Genomic DNA, 17,814 nt, shown 5'->3' on the forward strand with positions numbered 1-17,814 from the left:
GGCCCGGGCTGCCCGCGGAGGGGATGCCCCGATCCATCCCTGCCCTGCAAGGGCCGTGCGGGGCCAGCGAGGCGTTTGTGTGTGAAAGCCGGGTGGCCCCGCGACAGGTCCTTCGACCAGTGCCCCGGCAGCCGGCCCTTCCCCGGGTCCTTCTCGCCAGCCTCAGAGCCCCCGAGGACGGACACAGCGGCCGAGTTGGCGTGGGCCGGCTTCAACCCCGTCCTGCGCTGCTACGAGCGCTGATGCCCCGATTTTGGGCACAGGGGACGAACGCAGGCTGCCGGCAAAGTCTTGGTTGGAATCAATGTCGTCTCTTTGGGACGTCTGGACAGCCCAGCTGCAACGGGTTGGGGGATCAGACTGCACCTTCCCACGCCAGGCTGTGCGGGGGTCCCATTATTTCTTGAACTGGTCAGAGAACAGCAAACTGCAGCTGGCACTGATGAGCAGATGCATTTCGTGCTCCTGAGATTACCTATTAAACCCCGAGATTCCCTGGAAGTAAGCATCTCTAGCTATGTAGAGTGTTGCATTAGCCGCAATAAGGAAGAGCTGAAAGAAGGGAAGTCAAGTGGATTCAAGGACAATAGAAATAAAAGCTACTCATGAAATTGGGGCTCCGGGCAGTGCTGGGAACAAGCACTGCCTGAACCTGACCCTGGCTGCATTGAGGGGTTCCAGTTAAATTGCACTGTGTCTTTTGAGGTCAATCAATAAATATGATTAAAGATACCATCCTGCTGACATTTTCACCAAAATTTTTTACATTGTAAAACATGACAGCAAAGCTAATGTTGTTTGAGTAGACATCAAAAAGCCACAATGCAATTACAGCTCCGCAGCGCAGCTTTATTGAAGCATGTGTGCGTGAGGGCTGTGGTGCAACGGGGAGATACAATGTAATGCCCCAAAAAATCTCTGTTTCCCTCTTTGGACTAAATCGCCTTAAATTACCAGCTGCTTCCCCACTGCTTGTGGGGCTTCTCCTACAGGAGACGTCTCAACAGATGAGTTTCAGAAGAGATGCTGTTAATTAAAAATCACTGTAAATATTAATAAAGTACCAATCACACGTTCTAACCCGGCATGCGTTCAGATTTTATGTCCACAATGCTGTTTATTTTTAACTGGAGACTGCAATCGCACTGCCAGGGTATACATGGGCAGTTGTGGGGGGTGGGTCAGCAGAGGTGTGCTGTGCAACTTCCTGGGGAACAACCAAATTCTGCTGAGGCTTACTGCATCTCTTTCAGGTGTTGAAACCTCTGGTTTCTCATGCCTCTGCTCACAGTTTGTGCTGCCAAAAAAGGGTGGCAGGACAAGGTGGTTTTTAATCTTGCCACTCCGGTGCACAGCCTGCTGTGCTATCTCCAGTGTATCTTCATTGTAAGGGTACATTAAAACACCAGTGCTGCTACAGGAGAGATCCCAGCCAGCGAGGGGCAGGGGGGACAGCAGCAGAGCTGCTTGAGCAGTCAGTTCCCAAAAGTTTACTTGATTTGAAGCATCCAGTTAAATAGGCATAAATTATTTGTGAAACTACTTAATTGCATTCCTATTAGTGTGGTGGCGGTTTTAACTGTGCCATATTGAAACAAAGTCTAGCTAACAGAGGTTACATGGGTGTATATCTGTATCTATATATATAACTAGAGTTTGATACATTATCGATTATATAGCAGACAACAAATTTTTTTGCATGCAGTTGTGTTTCAGATCATGTGGCATGCACACCTACATGTTTCATTACAAGAGCTGAATATATGCTGGTGTTGTCTATGATTTACTAAACCTTTGGAACAATGGATCTCCTCAGGAACAGTGCTCATATGTCCTGTCTGTCCTTTCCACTCTCTCCACAAACACTTTCAGAGACCAAATCCCTGAGCCCAGATCTTCTGCATGGCTTTCAAAGCCATGTCCTCTTTGCAAGGTTCTGCTCCTCCTGCCAGGGCTACTCATCACCTGTCACTCCTCTGCACCGCCTGGGCTCTGCTAATTTCATTTCTCATTTGCCATTATCTCTCTCCAGTGCCTCATTTTCCATCCTGCCCTTTGTACAAGCTCTCCCTTAGCCTGCACACAATGGAACTTTCCTTCTCAAATCCCCTCCTGTAAAACATGGACCAACATTCTTTACTTATAAAGCAAAACTTGATTGGAGTATTCTTATTTTGGTCTGCATTTTGTCTTTATACCAGATAACTCTGTAAAGGAAACCATCAGTATAAGGTTATATAGAAAATAGTGAAGACTCCATGTAGCTGTAAAAGGGGTGGAAGGAAAAGGCTTTTAGCACTGATACTATGTAAAACATAGAATAACATGAATTTTCCACTCGGAGGGAACTGCTAGTTCCTGAGAACTGTAAATATACTGGCTCTGTATTCACTGCCCCAGGGCTCCAGTGAAGTACTGGCACTATCCACTACTGAACAAGGAACAACTATTACAACAGCAGTGTTGTGTGCCGTACCGTGGAGATCCCTCGAACAGCTCCGAGGGTGCTGCTGTGGGCACCAGAAGACTCCTAGCCACAGTGTCTTGGATTTACTGCATGAGTTACGTTTTTCCTCAAGGGCTTTCTCCAGGCAAAGACACAGCAGGCACTTGCCTCTGGCAGCAGATTTTTGGGAACACCAACATAGTTGTGGTTCCGTTGCCCACTTTGCCTGTGCCAGAACCCTGGAAAGTGAGGGCTGTTCCTGTATTGCAGGGTGGAGTCAGACATGCAGGGCAGCATTGCCAAAAGGAAGCTGACTATTCAACCAGCAGCAGCCACCATCTCACTCTCTCCATGGGTGCCTGAACTACGAGCCCAAACCCTGCCAGGATGCCTAGCTCCAAATATTTTACTCCCCTTCCCAGGATAGGGCTTGGACCAAGCCCAACTCCTTACCTGGGGTTTGAGTGTTTGATATTTCTTGTGCTGTCTGGAAGCTTGGGGCTTACCCTGCTTCTTATTCACAGGCAGTTTGGATATCTCAGCATCCCAACTAAGGTCCCAACAGTTTGGACACATCTGCATAAGATTTAAAAATAAACACTTGAACCATCAGGGAGTCTTCTTTCACACATCTTTTCCAGCACAAGCAGGATGAAACATTTGCTTTTACAAACATGTTTTGTGCTACTCACATCAATTTCCTGTATATTTATGGTTTAAGATGCTAATTCTCAGAAGAAAAACAGGTGGAAAAAGCAGCTGTGATCTTATGCAACATGTTGGTGAATGCAGCATTGCAGAGACTGTGCTGGGCAGCTGGGTGGCCTGTCCTGTCACAGAAAAGACATTACAATTGCTCATCTCACTGCTCTTTGCTACAGACTCTGCAAGTGAAGCTATAAATCCAGAGACCCAGAAGAAGGAGTTAGGCAGGCAGGTTTGGAAGTGGATGCCTAAAGGGAGAGAAGGAAAAAAGGGAATCAACAGTAGAGTGTAATGAGTAACAAGGACAACATGAGAAGGCTAAAAACCAAAAGTCCAGAAATACTGAGAGACACAGAGGTGAGCAGGCTGAGTGGCTTCATGTACCACCGCCAGGATAGGGATTCTGCCCCTTTTGGGTCAGATGACTAGTAAGATCTGAAATTTGTCATTTATGCTTCATGGCACTTTTCATCCAGCATTGAAAGAGGTGTCAAGAAATGAATGAGCATACTGTGGTATGGACAAATGAACTTATTCTCGGTACCTTTCAATTACCAGATGAAAAAGACTCTGCAAAATATTTGGACTGGCCAGGTTACTACAGTTCTCATAAGTGGAAAAGATAATTTCCTATCCAGTAACAAGATTTTTCTTAGTGTGTGTATGTAAGTACTAACTAAGGTAACTGCACAAGAATGAAATAATATTTGTGATTAAATATTTTGGGGGCAGTTTCTGCTCTGAGCTAAAACCCCATAAATTCTAAGGAATTCCAGGGAAATTTGTCTTCATCTTATTATACCAAAGCTCTACAGGGTCCCTTGAGTTTTTCCTTTTCTTTGATGCACATACATGGACTTGGCTTTAATTCTCCAAAGCTATTAGTACACTAATAGCTATGAGATCCAGCTACCTGTCTCGTTATTATTCATGCTGAGTTGGTTCTTTGCTGCAGAGAGTAAGACTTGAGATGCTCAGAACAATATGATTGTTAGGATGTCTTTTTATTCCAAGAGATGTGGGTCGACCCCAGACTAGCTGAGATTAGTTGCAACAACAAGATCTTCCAGTTGACAGAATCTGTTACTTTCTCCTCAAAACTATGAGACCATGTAGAGGAAGAGGGCAGAGACAACCTACTTGCACTTCTTGTTCCTTTAGCATAGCAACATTAATGACTTAGTAAACCTTAGAAGGCAAACTCTGGAAGGATTCTATTTCCATCCTTTTTAGCCATCGCTGGCTGAAACCTGTGATAAATTACCTCCCTGATGTTTTCTTGACCTGGATGAAATATTTATGTGCCTCTGGCTCAGCTGGCGTTGATTCAAGAACCACTGTAATCCCCTGCCTTCACTTCACCTTCTGAACTTCACACCTAATGCTGAGGAGAATCAGAAGAACACTCAGCCATTTTATCTAAGCCCATTCTTTATCTTACTAACCTGAGCAGTTTTCCTGCTGCTGAGGAGTCGCTTGCATGAGAAGAAATAGTATGGAATAGAAACAATATGCAAGCATTCATTGGCAGTAAGAATGAACCACTGTCCTTTGACTTCAAATACATACAGAGGTCCCAGGATTTCCCTGAACTTTGGCATCAGAGCTAACAGCTATGGCTGAGCTAGAGCAAAACTTCTGGAAAAAGAGATTTTGAAATCATTAGTGATGGAAAATCCATTACAAGCCTTCCTAAGTTGTTCTGTGGTCAGGCTTATCCTTGTCTGTAAAGAAAAACGGCTTTCTCTGCTCTGAATTTTTCTAGCTTCAGCTACTAGCAGCTTGATCTTGTCTTTACACATGGTACTAAAAGTTCATTTTTTCTGCATGTGCATTCCTTTACAGCCCAGGCTTATGCTACTTTCTCCTTCATACACTTGGCAATGGACCTTAAATATCAGGTGGTTCAATCATCTTAAGGGTTGCTAGGCTTCCCCTTCAGTCCTTTCCAAATTTTCAACATTTCTTGAATGGTGGACATCTCCAGCTCCACTCCATCAGGGGACATTCACACAGAGCACCTAACTTTGTATGTCTCTATTTCAACCTATGGAGATCACACCAGTACTTAATAATTTTGGCTCTTGCTGAGATGAAGCCCAAGATTTATTTAGGTTCTAGGTTAGACTCCCCATCCTCTCCTACCTTGACCTGCAAACATTCTTCACTCCAGCATGTCACTTTACAGACAGGAACAGAGTGTGCAGAAATGTGTTTTCTTGAGCCAGGCTTACAAGCAAATATTGGAATAACTTCCCCATTGCTGAGGGAGAAAGTCTACCTCTGAAGAACAGATTAGGTAAAAATCTGTCAGAAAAGCTGGTTCTTTCTTGGAAATGTGGAGGGATGGAATGACAGGTCTTCACCTGTCCTACTGACAGTCTAATTACATATTCTCTTCAGTTTTTTTCTCTTCCTTTTACAGCAGTGCCATAATTTGTGTCATTGGTAAAGTTCTTGGTAACAACTTCATAGATTGTTCTGTGTCATTATTAAAAACATAGTTAAATACTGTTAGGTCAAGAAATTATCTCTTTGAGCCCTCATTAAAAATCCATCAAGCTGATAAAAATTTCCCCATTTATGGTGACTTTTCAGACCTAGGAACTAGTCAGTTTTTAATCAATTTAAAATAATACAAATTCAATACAGCTTACATTAATTTCCTCATTAAAATGTCAGGTAGCGTGAAGCTGAATACCTTTGAAAAGTCTGTAATATCAAACTCATTTCCTTTACCAGCTAATCTTTTAATTCAGTTTTAATTTCATCTGATATATTTATTGAGTAGTGGCACATATGTTCTCCTCCTGCTGTCTTCCTCTAATCCTTTAGTGACCATGACCTGTTTTAACTTGTTCATCGGTTTACCTAGAACTCTTTTTAACTCTGAAAGACCTCTCATCACCCCACACATTCCGTATATCTCAAAAATGCTAACATAATATTAACTGTTTTCTGCTGTAATGTTTCTAACCTTTCAAGATGTGTTGAAGTAGCATGTGTTGGTCATAGAGCTCATTAGTGCTCACATTTGAAGTCCTGGAGAATAAGGTGTTAGATGCTGAAATTTTAAGACCAGCGAATCCAGTAAGCAGAACTTTTCACAAGAAGCTATTGACCTGATGATTTCGAAATGTCTTAAGTCAGGGTTTGCTTTTTAACGTCATCTTCAGTTATTGTTAAAATAGAAAATATGTTATTACCTTGCAGTATAACTACTTTTTTCTCCATTATGATTTTTTTCTCTAAAATCTCTATTCCTTTTTTGTCTTGCGTGTTTTATAGAACAAATTTGCATTCATACTCGTTTAGGATCTGTCTGTTCTCTGTTAACCAGAATAGCCTCCATTCTCAGCTGGATTGTGGTTTTGAAAGCATCTCCTAGAATGTTTTAAGTAGTTCCTAATTATTATTCTCTTTCTATTTATTTTCTGTCTTTTCAGCTGATTTAGCTTCAAATTGCTTTCAGCTTTGTAAGACTGAATTTCTGTGTGCTTTTTTTTTTGGTTTTCTTTTTTAATGTGGAAGTTTTTAATTTTATTTCCAAGAACATATACAGCTGTCTGAACTATCTGTCTTCTGATCATAAATCACAAATGCAATTAAGTCATGATACCTTGCAATTAAGCAATCTCTGTAAAGCAATCTCTGTATTTTAGTAATAGGCTTCTCTACCAGTCAAGACTTAGTCCAACACATATTCCTTTCATGTTAGATGCTAAATTTTTGAGGCCGGGGAAGTCATCCTTAGTGAACAGAACTTCTCAAAAGAAACTACTGACCTCACATATTATTCCTGACCCTTTCTGAGAGCAGATTTAAAGTGAGTCCATAGAGATTTTTTTTTTTTTTCCTTTTGGCCACATTGTTAATGAAGAAGAGGTATGAAGAAGATTTTGGAAATAATCTGAGATAATAATGTTGAGAGAGGTCATCTTGATGTGCTAATTTCAGTTCTGATGTGCCTTTTTTTGTTTGAATCTCAGCTTGAACAGTTCCATCGCTCTCTACAAGTACCTGAAAGGAGGTGGTAGCAAGGTGGGGGTTGGCCTCTTCTCCCAGGCAAAACTAGTGACAGAGTGGTTAAGCACTTCCACCATTCCTGGAAGTGTTCAAAACCAGAGAAAATGCAGCACATTGTGATATGATCTAGTGGGCATGGTGCCATTCAGCTGGAGGTTGAATTTGCTGGTCTTGGAGGTATTTTCCAATCTTATTGGAAACTTTGTCTTATCTTTCTCTGTCATAGTGCAGTAGTTATCTCTAAAATGCCCTTTTGTGTTTTGCTTACTTAGAAGGTATGGTTACTTGGATGTTCACATGCTTATATGGTTTCTTCATATTCTTGGTCTAGGAAAGGAAAAGAACAGTCACAGCAACAACGGGTCAGTAATTTCCCCCTCCTCCACTCTTTTTTTTTTTTTTTTTTTTTTAATGGACTTAAAAGCTCATTAACAAATTTCTCAAAAAAGAGACTGCAAAGATGTGTTTCACTTTTGGAGAAAGCCCATCTTGGAAGGTCATTTAAAACTCTTATCACTAAATGGTGTCCTCAGCCTTCCCTCTCCAGATGAAAACATGTAAAGATGTTAAAAATTAATGTTGATGGAAAACATCTCCTTAATAATATTTTATTTTACAACACTCCCACAGTTTAAAGAAAGACAGTATATGTGCCTGCCAGGGGAGAAAAAAAAGACATCATAATAAACTAGACTATTTAAAACTCAAAATATAAAAAGAGAAAAAAAACCCTCAGTGATATGACAGACAAGAACATTGTACTGATAAACATATCTTGTTTGTTCAGTGCTGGTATTAAAGTAGGATGCAGTGAGTAGAAGGGAAAATGCCATCTGTACTAGAAAACTCAAAGGATTTTAATTAAAAACTTGACTTACATGGATCAGATTTATCTGTATTTTTTGTTATCTGACAGAAAGAAAAAGAACCTCACAAACTTATAGTTCCTTCAAGCAATAGGAGTCCAGCAGTGCATCATTTTACCATGTGTTTGCTTAAAAAACAAGTTGGTTACTGACTGAATATTTTGCTCAGGAGTTCCAAGAAGGACACCACTGCACTCCAATCCACTCCTTGCAAATACATTGTCATCTTGGAGATCACGAAGTTATTGCCACTCCATAGGACAAGTAGGAACAGTCTGCTTGGAGGTCTGTGCTTTTCAAAGGAAGATGCATTTGGTAATTTATGCCCTGATTTAGAGTTGACTGCAGTTCATAGGAACTACCACCACCATTTTCATTAAGTTATAGATCAAGTAGTTATTAAGTAAGGATTGCAAGACTAAGCATGTGATAAATTCACTCCCCTGGGAAACACCTGGCACCAAATACCAGGCCTCACATTTAATCGAGTTATCAGAGAAGCTGAGATACATAAAGATCTGTTTTACTCAGCATCTGTTCAGTGACTATTAGACATCTGAAATATACAAATCCTAAAGAATGTTTTTATTCCTACAAACATTTTTAACCCACTCAACGCCTGTGATGAAATACTTTGAGATAGTTCATTAGTCTTACATTTTTTAGTCTTACCATAAACAAACAAACAAACAACAAGAACAAAACCACCAAAAGATAAATAAGGGGAGAAGAAGCTATTTCTTATGGAGGAAAGCAGATCAACATTTAAGGCTTTGCCACTGAGGCATACCTGTAGGTATATCACTGTATGAACTTCAGACAGAAAAGCATTTATTCCTTAAGTCATAAAGCAGCTGCTTATTTTCTAGAGTCCTACACATTTGAATTACAGACATGATGTATGGTTCATGATACATATACTGTTGCCATTTCGTGATATCTTTTCATCTTTTTCCATGTTCCAGACAATATTCCAGAAAAAATTAATCATTCCTTTCACAAAAATATCTGTCCAACTGTAAAACGGACCCTTTTTTTTTTCTGTTTTGTGGCTTCCATCACAAGACTTAAAGGCACCATATTTTACAATCTAACACATTTAGATTCAGTGAAACTCTATGTTACTGCACACTAATGTAATAATGAGAAATGTAATTAAAGTCGCTGCTATAATAACATCTTATCGGAATGCAAAATGAAGATAAACTTGCTTATTCCAGAGACTGAGGGCTTATTGCATAGGAAGCAGTTTGTTCTGATGGATTCTTTGATCTACAACCAGTATCTCTGTTAACTGGAGGGGTGAGGAAGAGCCCGGTATATATTGCCATATTTTCCTTTGGCTGCCAAAGGGAGGATAATTAAAATAAAGGGGGATTCAGGATCAAAGAAATGGAAAAAGTTACGCTGCCTAGTGAACAGGCTGAGGGAAAAAGTTTTTAAAAATATCTTCATTAGTAAATATTTAGAGGGCACAGATGCTGAATAAACACCTCATTTAGCTACAGAGTTCAGCAGAACAATTACTGTATGAAAAAAATCAAAAGATTCAAAAGCAAAATACAACTAGGTTGGTGGCTAGTATGTAAACTGTGTGTAGAAATACCACAACTATGCACAAGGTATCAGGTTTTCTTCATAAAGGGCGAGAAATTACTCTGACTCATCTCTTCATATTTTGTACACAAATGAGACTGGATGGCAACTGAAAGCCTCAGAGAAGGCTCAGAAGTCAATCCCTGGGAACTGGGTGAGATTCAGCACACTGGCCCTTGGCAGTGTGTATCTCAAACAGGGGTGCCCAACTAGCTCCAGTCTTATCCAAAGGAGGGACTAACAAGCACAAAGAAAGAGAGAAGAAAAAGAGTGATTTCTTTTTCTGCATAAGGCTTGTGAAAACTGGAGCACAATATTAATTGTTTATTCCAAATACTTAAACACTCAGTGCAAGGGTCCATGTTTGCAGAGTCCAAGTGGAAATGACTCAGCATGCTAAAAAGAAAAAGAGCAGGCTGTCCTGCTGTAATTCACATAATTAAAATATTCTGCCTAAATGCATTACATCTCCCCACACACATCAAAGGCTTGTGTTTCCTCAGACTCTCCATTTACGTTTGGGGAAGCCAGAGTTCTTAAGCTCTTATGAGAGAGAAAATATGATGTGGTCTGGGCATCTCTGCCTTGGTGTGCACAACAAATCCTAATACTGTGTAAAATACCAGGTCTCAGGCAAAGATGCCTGATTTTTGATACATACTGCAGCAGCACCACTGCTCTGTTACCCTTTTGCTGCATTAAGGGCGGTGTGTGTAATTCAGTTTGTACATCAGCCTGTATCAACATAAGCCTGCACGTGGGCCCACCAGCAGCCCAGCAGGACTGGAAAAAACTAGGTTGCAGGTCTTGAGTGAGCAGGAATTTATATCCTGACTGGCATATTTTTAAGGCTTTTTTGGTTTACCTGCTTTTTGAAGGTTGTGTGGAGAAGTCCTGGGAAACAGAGGTCTGCCTAGAAGAATGGCATTTGTGATGTGGATGGGCATCACACGAGCAACTGATGGCATTTGGATAGGGCTGCCCTTTTCCTCTGTGGCTTTAGATAACACTGATGAAGGCTTCATCAGCATATGTGAGGTATTTGCTCTCCAGCCTGGAAGGAGATGGAAAATGCAGGTGGAGAGGCAGGTGTTTAGGGAAATAAGGACTCAGCAATCCCAATATGGAAAGAGCAGCAGCTGTGGGCTTTGGTCCAGTAATAGAAGTGACAGTCATTGCAGAGGTGCCCTTAAAACAAGGAGGAGCCAGCAGTAATGCTTGTGTGGGCTGCTTGCACTGGGACTGACTGGACTGTGGGTGCAGCCTTGTGAGGCTTTGCTGGGAAGAGACATTGACAGGGAAGATGAGGGGCAGGCACTTAGAGCTTGTTGTACCTTCTTGTATCATGCCCTAGACACAAGTGATGTAAGTTGAATGACTAAAAGTTTTAGAAGAAAAGGTGGTTGCTATTTTCCCTTTATAGCCCAGCTGGGCCTGCAGCTGGGATGGTTTTAAGTCAGAGATGATAGTGTGAAGAGAGTGAGGATAAGGGGCCAGGGTGTGGTGGTGTTACCCTCCAGTCTCTGGATGTCAGCTCACATCTTTTCCTTGGCTTAGGGGGCTGTGTTCTGCCTGACTGTGTGATGGACAGTGTCAGGACCCTGCTGGTAGGGGCAGCCAACCAAAAACTGGAGCCTGTCATCTCACCTGTCCCACATTCTTCTTGGCTGAAGCAGTATGTCCCTTCAGGTTTCTTTAATGTAATTAGGTATTTCCAGTGGGTTGGTGCTATTTACTGGAGTATTGTACTGTGTATCTTTTGAAGACAAGACTTAGGACTGACCACTATAAACAACTATCACGTAGTTCAGGGGATGAAGAAATGAGCATATTTTAGAAAAATTTTCTTGTTCGGTATTTTCCTGTGATACTCTCAATCTAGCTTTCTCTAGCAGCAGTAACCAATCATTCTGTGGTGTTTAGTCTTATGCTACAAAGAATCGGTTTCCCAGTTAATTTTCCCTCTTGGTGAAGAGTTGGGGAATAGATGTCATTTCATCAAAACATAGGAGTATAATCCTTTTTTTTTTTTTTTCAGCTTTGATGATTTAGAGCAGTTCTCTTCGCCTGCCTAAGCCCCTCAGTTGAAAACTGTTGGGCATAAGAGGTGGTGCTTGGTACTTGTAGGAGAGTGAGCACCACACCATTATCTGAGGAAGGTAGGAAGTAGGGGCTGTGTCACCACAGCAACATAATGGCTACAACAAAATGGAGCAGACAGGTTTTGGATCCTGCTTAGCTTAAAGGAATTTAATCTGTGGTACCTCCTTTCTGAAACAGTCACTGAGCTATGGAAAGGTCCAGCATGAGGTCACTGAAATCTATTGGGCCACTGTTCAGCAAGGAGTGTTAGGACTCCTGAGGACACAGACAAAGTGGAGCGGCACACACCCTCCCTTTTAACAGAAAAATGTGAGAATGAGAAGTCTTGGTTCTTGTCCATGTGCTGGAAACTGCTTCACAACACTTGCCCGAGAAGCAATTGAATAAAATGCCTCTGCAGCACTGGAAACAAGACAGAGGACTCCTTTCCCAAGGGGATATTTAAACTTTTCATTGGAAAAGATTTAAACTTGTCATTCGACATATTTTGTCAGCAATGATTTTATTACTCAGTAGCTATTAATCATGGGCCTTACTGTGGCATTCATATTTCAAGTCATTAGCCTTTTATTTTCTGGCAAAAATGTAGTAGATCTGTACGAGTGACTGTTCCCTGCTGTTGAGAAAGCCATGGCATCATAAAACTTGAGAAGCCTTGCACTAATGTAATCAATCTACTAAATGACAGCTATGTTTGAAATATTGTGTGCATGTATAATGCCTCACAATGGAAAGCAAAATACTGGTAGCACTGCCGTGTTGTGGCTCCACACCAGCAATTTGGTGAGTTTCTTGTGTGAAGCTACTTCCATGCTGCAAGTCCTTCTTCTTCTTGAAGGTCTGCTCCCTCAGACTTGCTGGTGCTTTTCAAACACCAAATGGTGTGTTGGCCACATAGCATTTTGATGTCAGATTTACATCCTAGCAAAACAACTACATTTTCTTTTTCTGTTTGTTTTAATTACATTATCTCTCAGATATGAAAGATAATGTTTGCCACTGACTTTACATCCAGTGAATATTTCCTGTAAGATTTTTTTGCTGTGTTAAGCAAAGACCTGTGAAACCTGAGTCAAATTATTTTGAAGTTCTTTATGGTGATACTGACTACAAAAACAACAGCCATCTTACGAGCACTGTATGCTTTCATCTGTCCTCTTCTTTGAGAATGAGGAATTAATCTCAACAGGACACAGTCCCATTTAGTATGTGTTTCAACCCTGAGTGAATATAAATGCAGATTAAATTGGGGGAAAAATGTTGACAGGTCTGCAGCAGCAACATGGTAAGAACAAACCTTTTCTAGAGCTAGGAATTTCCTAGGAAACTTAGGAAGGTCCTCATAAATTATTATCTAGGCACAGCTGCACTCCTGCTGAGTTTTCCCAACTCTTAAATATCTGACTGAGTGCTGCAGTGGTTTTATGAATGACCATTCTGCAATTTTTTCCCCAAACATCTAGCTTGATGGAAAAATAAGAGCTCTTGCACACTGCTCAAACTTGTGCAGTGATATTATCCATTAGATTTGCACTTAGTAGCAAAGACAATATTCTCCCCAAAGTAATTGCAGTGCATAATAAAGCTTCTTTAAAGTGGGGAGTGTAATTGCCTGCTGTTGACTGCACACCTAAAGAACTGTAAGCCTAATGCTTGCATTGACAGCGAACATCTCAGGAGGAGAGGAGCTAAAACCCCAGGATTTTAGTGCAGCCTGCAGGCAGGGGAATTGGGGTCCCAGGTAACTGACAAAATTATTTCATTTTCCCTGTGCATGTTTGCTGTTCACAGCGAGGAGCTTCTATTCTAACATATTAAAATCTTTTGTCCTACCACTGGAAAATTCAGTAGAGGTTTCTTGAGGGTAATTAAATTATCATGCCCATCTTCCAGATTAGGGCTAGACTGATTTACTGTATAATCTTGAGTAAATAAGGAGTAGCCAGGAATAGAAGGAATGCTTCATTATTTTACAACCCACAGAAATCATTACATGTGAAATTAGATTCCTGAAACCATGCAGGTCTGTTCAAGGCACTCCTAAAATTCCTTTGTGATGGGCATGGGTGCACACAGCAAGATCACTCTTCCCTCACTACTTTGTCAAAAACCTTGCATTGGAGGAAGAGCATCCATGATTTCAGGGAATGGAGTGGGCCTTACACTGAATTTTCCTTCCTTTAGTCTTCTCAGTATAAGATAAAACCCCATTCTCTTGCCTCTGAATGATTGTTCAGGGGTACCTTGCATTTGGGACTTTATCATGATCCTCTTCTACTTTCTGGAAAAGGACATGTCCAAGATATGAAGTTAGCTCTTCCCTGGCTCTCATGAGGCTTAGGAAGGCACTGGCAAATTTGTGAAAGACAAACATCACGCATGTAGACCAAATGGTGAGTAACATCTCCACTCTGCAGTATTTCTGTAGGATCTGACAAACCACAGCATTCATTATTCTTTGTTTAATACTTAAAGATGAATGGCTCTATTAAGTTTGCTCTATTTATTAGTTTTGGTAAACAGACTTTTTCAGTAATTAATTCATTTGATAAGTGAGCTGAAAAGGTCCAGATTTCTTCTGCCATGGGACTACTATATGCAGGTATGAGTGTGGGTGCAAGAATTTCAGAAGTGTCATGGAAATTGAGGCAATACATGAAAACATGACTAGTGCACACAGAAGTTGCTTAAATCTAGTATGTTCTTGTGCAGTCAACCATTCTTTTTTCTAGCTTTCTAGCAAATACTGGAATGAAATTGCTTGCTGCCTCCTTTATGAGAATAATTTTTGTATTTGTCATTTTTGTAGTCCCCTTGCAGTACTCCTGCAGAAAATGGGCTATTTTTCATTCTGTTCCTGTTGTTAAGAACCATTTTATTGAGAAAATAAATTGTCAAGAATGGTAAAATTAGACATAACATCAGAAAACATTTTTATGAGACCAGAATTTTACTATTTGATTGAAAACCAGAGAAGGTTGTTCTAACCTCATCTGTGTTGCATCTTGCATTATCACAAAACTTTCTACCAGGGCAGAACCTAGCCAGACTTGTAAAACAACCAAAGGGAGAGCTGACACAGTCGATTACCACTTCCAAAATGTATGACTTGGCTTAAAAACTGGAAGATGGCCATGGATATGGTTTTGGTTTTTTGGCAGCAAGATATGGAAGTTATCAGCAGTTCTGTTGTTGAGACCGTAAATGGCAGACCCAGTCAGCCAAAAAAGAGTTAGAAATACCTTGTGGTTTTGACCTTTTTCCTAGTTTGACAGCAGATGATTGAGAGTATGCAGTGGGTAGTTTATGAAGGCCTGTGCAACTCAGGCTGTAGTGTGGCTACAGGGTGAAGCCTGTCCTTGACATATCTAGCTAAACCTTTCTCTACAAAGATAGGAAGACAGGGATTAGTCCCACATGTGGAAAGCTGCTTTCCAGAGACTAGGCAGGGTGAATTTGCGAAAACTGTTTGCAGAACTCCATGATTCTTCATCATCCTGTGGTTCAAGTACCTCTTCTGATGTCCAGTCCAAAAGCTGACACTCAGTATTTCCCTTTGTTTTGTAATGAGATCTTTTTACAGCTCCAGAATAACCCCAGATGAAACACCAAGACATGGCAAAAACCAGATGGGAATGCCAGAGTTCATGTCACCTCATTCTTCAAGAATACTGCATAGAATGTGCCAGCAACAAAGGCTTGGATTCAGTCTAGATATTGAAGTTCATTCTGCTAAAACAACAAATTGATGAAAATCCGATGGAGGATAGTCATCTTGACAGCAGAGCATGAAAAACCAAGGAAGGCAGAGCCTGATGCAAAGGGTTGTACCTACAGGGGAGTTAAGGTCATGTAGGTAAGAAGGATCACTGGTGGCTAAGACATTTTGGAAAGAGGTTTGTTTGCTTGCAGCTGTTTCTTAAATACCAAGAGTGTTCTGGTACTTGGAAGGCTAAGCACAGCAAGCAGGACTGGAAAAGTTTTGTTTGTTCCTTTTTTACACCAGGGAAATATCTAATTATGAAGCCAGGGCAGTTGAACAGATCCACGAACAAAAAGTTAAGTAGATTAGAAAACATTGAGGGAAATGGAGGCTAGTTAGCCCTTTCTTTTCTGATGGATCTCTGAAATGAAATCATATTCTAGCACACCCCTCTCAGCTATGATCTCACAACTATTACTAATGCTTGGTCATATGAAAATATAATTTCTTTCCCAGTAAGAAACAAAGGTTTGTCTGTAGCTTCTCCCCTGAGCCTTGATGACCCCTTGGGCTTGTGTGCTCAAGACTCCCTTATGTGCTGTTGGGTAACGCAATAGGCATGACTTGGTAGCATCCCATTCTTAACCTCTGAATCTCTGTCCCAAAGAGGTAGATAACTTATGGGCCAGCTGGCAGGGTGCAGCCTCCAGCAGTGCTGGAACAGTACTTTAATTCATGCCCCTTGAGCTATTACAGACATGCCACTGCATCCCTAAGAAACACACACGGATCATAAATAAGGTTAGATGTTATTTTAAGTAATAAACACCAAGATACAGAAATTTCATTGCAGCCTTCTGTCTTTGTCTGTCTCTTCATTTTGACTATTTTTAGTTTGCAGTCAGCATTATGACTGTGAACACAAGGAACACTTGGACAATAGGTACATAAATAATTATGGATAGGTCTCCGGAGCCTTAAACATTAGCAGAAAATTCAAGTTAAATACTGGCTGGTACTATTTCATGGCTTGGAAACAGAGGCTGTACTTATACATATTGCTTTAATTTTATTTCCTACAGTGAAAACCTAACCTGGACATTGGTGGTGGTGGAAGGGTCTGCACAGAAGCTTTGAGAATTGCAAATTGATGTATTACTGAACACAATTCTGCAGAATGAACTGGTGCCATCTTCTATGTTTGTCTGCTTATACTTCACAGCAGTGAACTCTGAGTACTTTACATGGACTAAAATGGATTAAACCTGTGTGATTACTCATTTAATAGTTACTCTGCCTTGTGATAATGCTGCAGTGTTGCTGAAACCTGTAACAGATACTAGCTGCTAGAGCTGTCACAGAAAACAAATTGCACATCCACAGACAGGCCTGAGAATAAAGATTTTTACTGTTTTTCCAATCGATATTTAAAATGTGAGTTTAAAAACTAGCTTGTAAGAATAAAAGCTAAGTGTGTATCAAGGGATATTGCATGGCTATTGCTTTGGATTGGGATAAAAAATAATAACAGTAAAGAAAACTTGTGCAAACTACTGAACATTTTCTAGTAACTTGATTTTTTTTGCATGTGCTTTTCTAAGAGGACTCTTTAATATTGTCTTTTGAAAAAAATCTCTTGTAAAATGGTGCAGAAAAGTGAGGGTTTTATGCAGATATATATATATATATATATATATATATATAAAATTTAAATCTGTATTTATAAAAGCACTGCCTATGCAGACATTGATGTTGGCAAGACTGCTGCAGAATTACCATGTAGATTTTCTCTGTTTTTATTTTCTTTTCACAGTCTGTGAGCATACTTTGAGTCTTTGGAGAACTGGGTCAGGACAGTGAGTAATATGTAAACTACTTTCACCTCCTGCAGGTCACCCCCTGCAAATGCAAGGGTAGGAAGAAAAAGTTAAGACTCCGCTGAAATACAAATAAATTTATCTCTGCAACTCTACAAAGAGAAGCATGAGGACATGTTAGGCAGAGCACTGGTTTGAATGACAGCCTTGGTGACTGGGGAGATTCTTTGTTTATATCCGAGGCACTCAGTTCTCTACACAATCTCTGCAATTCAGCAGGACTATATCAAATGTGAATCGATCAGCTTTTTTCCAAGGAATGACTGAGACATTCTAGTCAAACCTCCCATTTCATGTTGTATCACGTCATAAAATCAAGGAGGGGGGGGCAGGGTCCCTGGAACATATCAAGAGCCAGAGTCAGATCTTTCTTGATGGAGCTCAGTAATTCAAGGTCTCATTTTAAGACGGCAACAAGACCTCAGGTTTTGTGTAGGCTTAAAAAAGGAGGAATTTTAATTTACTTTTCCTGCCCTTGGAAAGTGTACTAGC

The sequence above is a fragment of the Sylvia atricapilla genome, chromosome 2 (assembly GCF_009819655.1).
Source record: "Sylvia atricapilla isolate bSylAtr1 chromosome 2, bSylAtr1.pri, whole genome shotgun sequence".
In the NCBI taxonomy this organism is placed as follows: Eukaryota; Metazoa; Chordata; class Aves; order Passeriformes; family Sylviidae; genus Sylvia; species Sylvia atricapilla.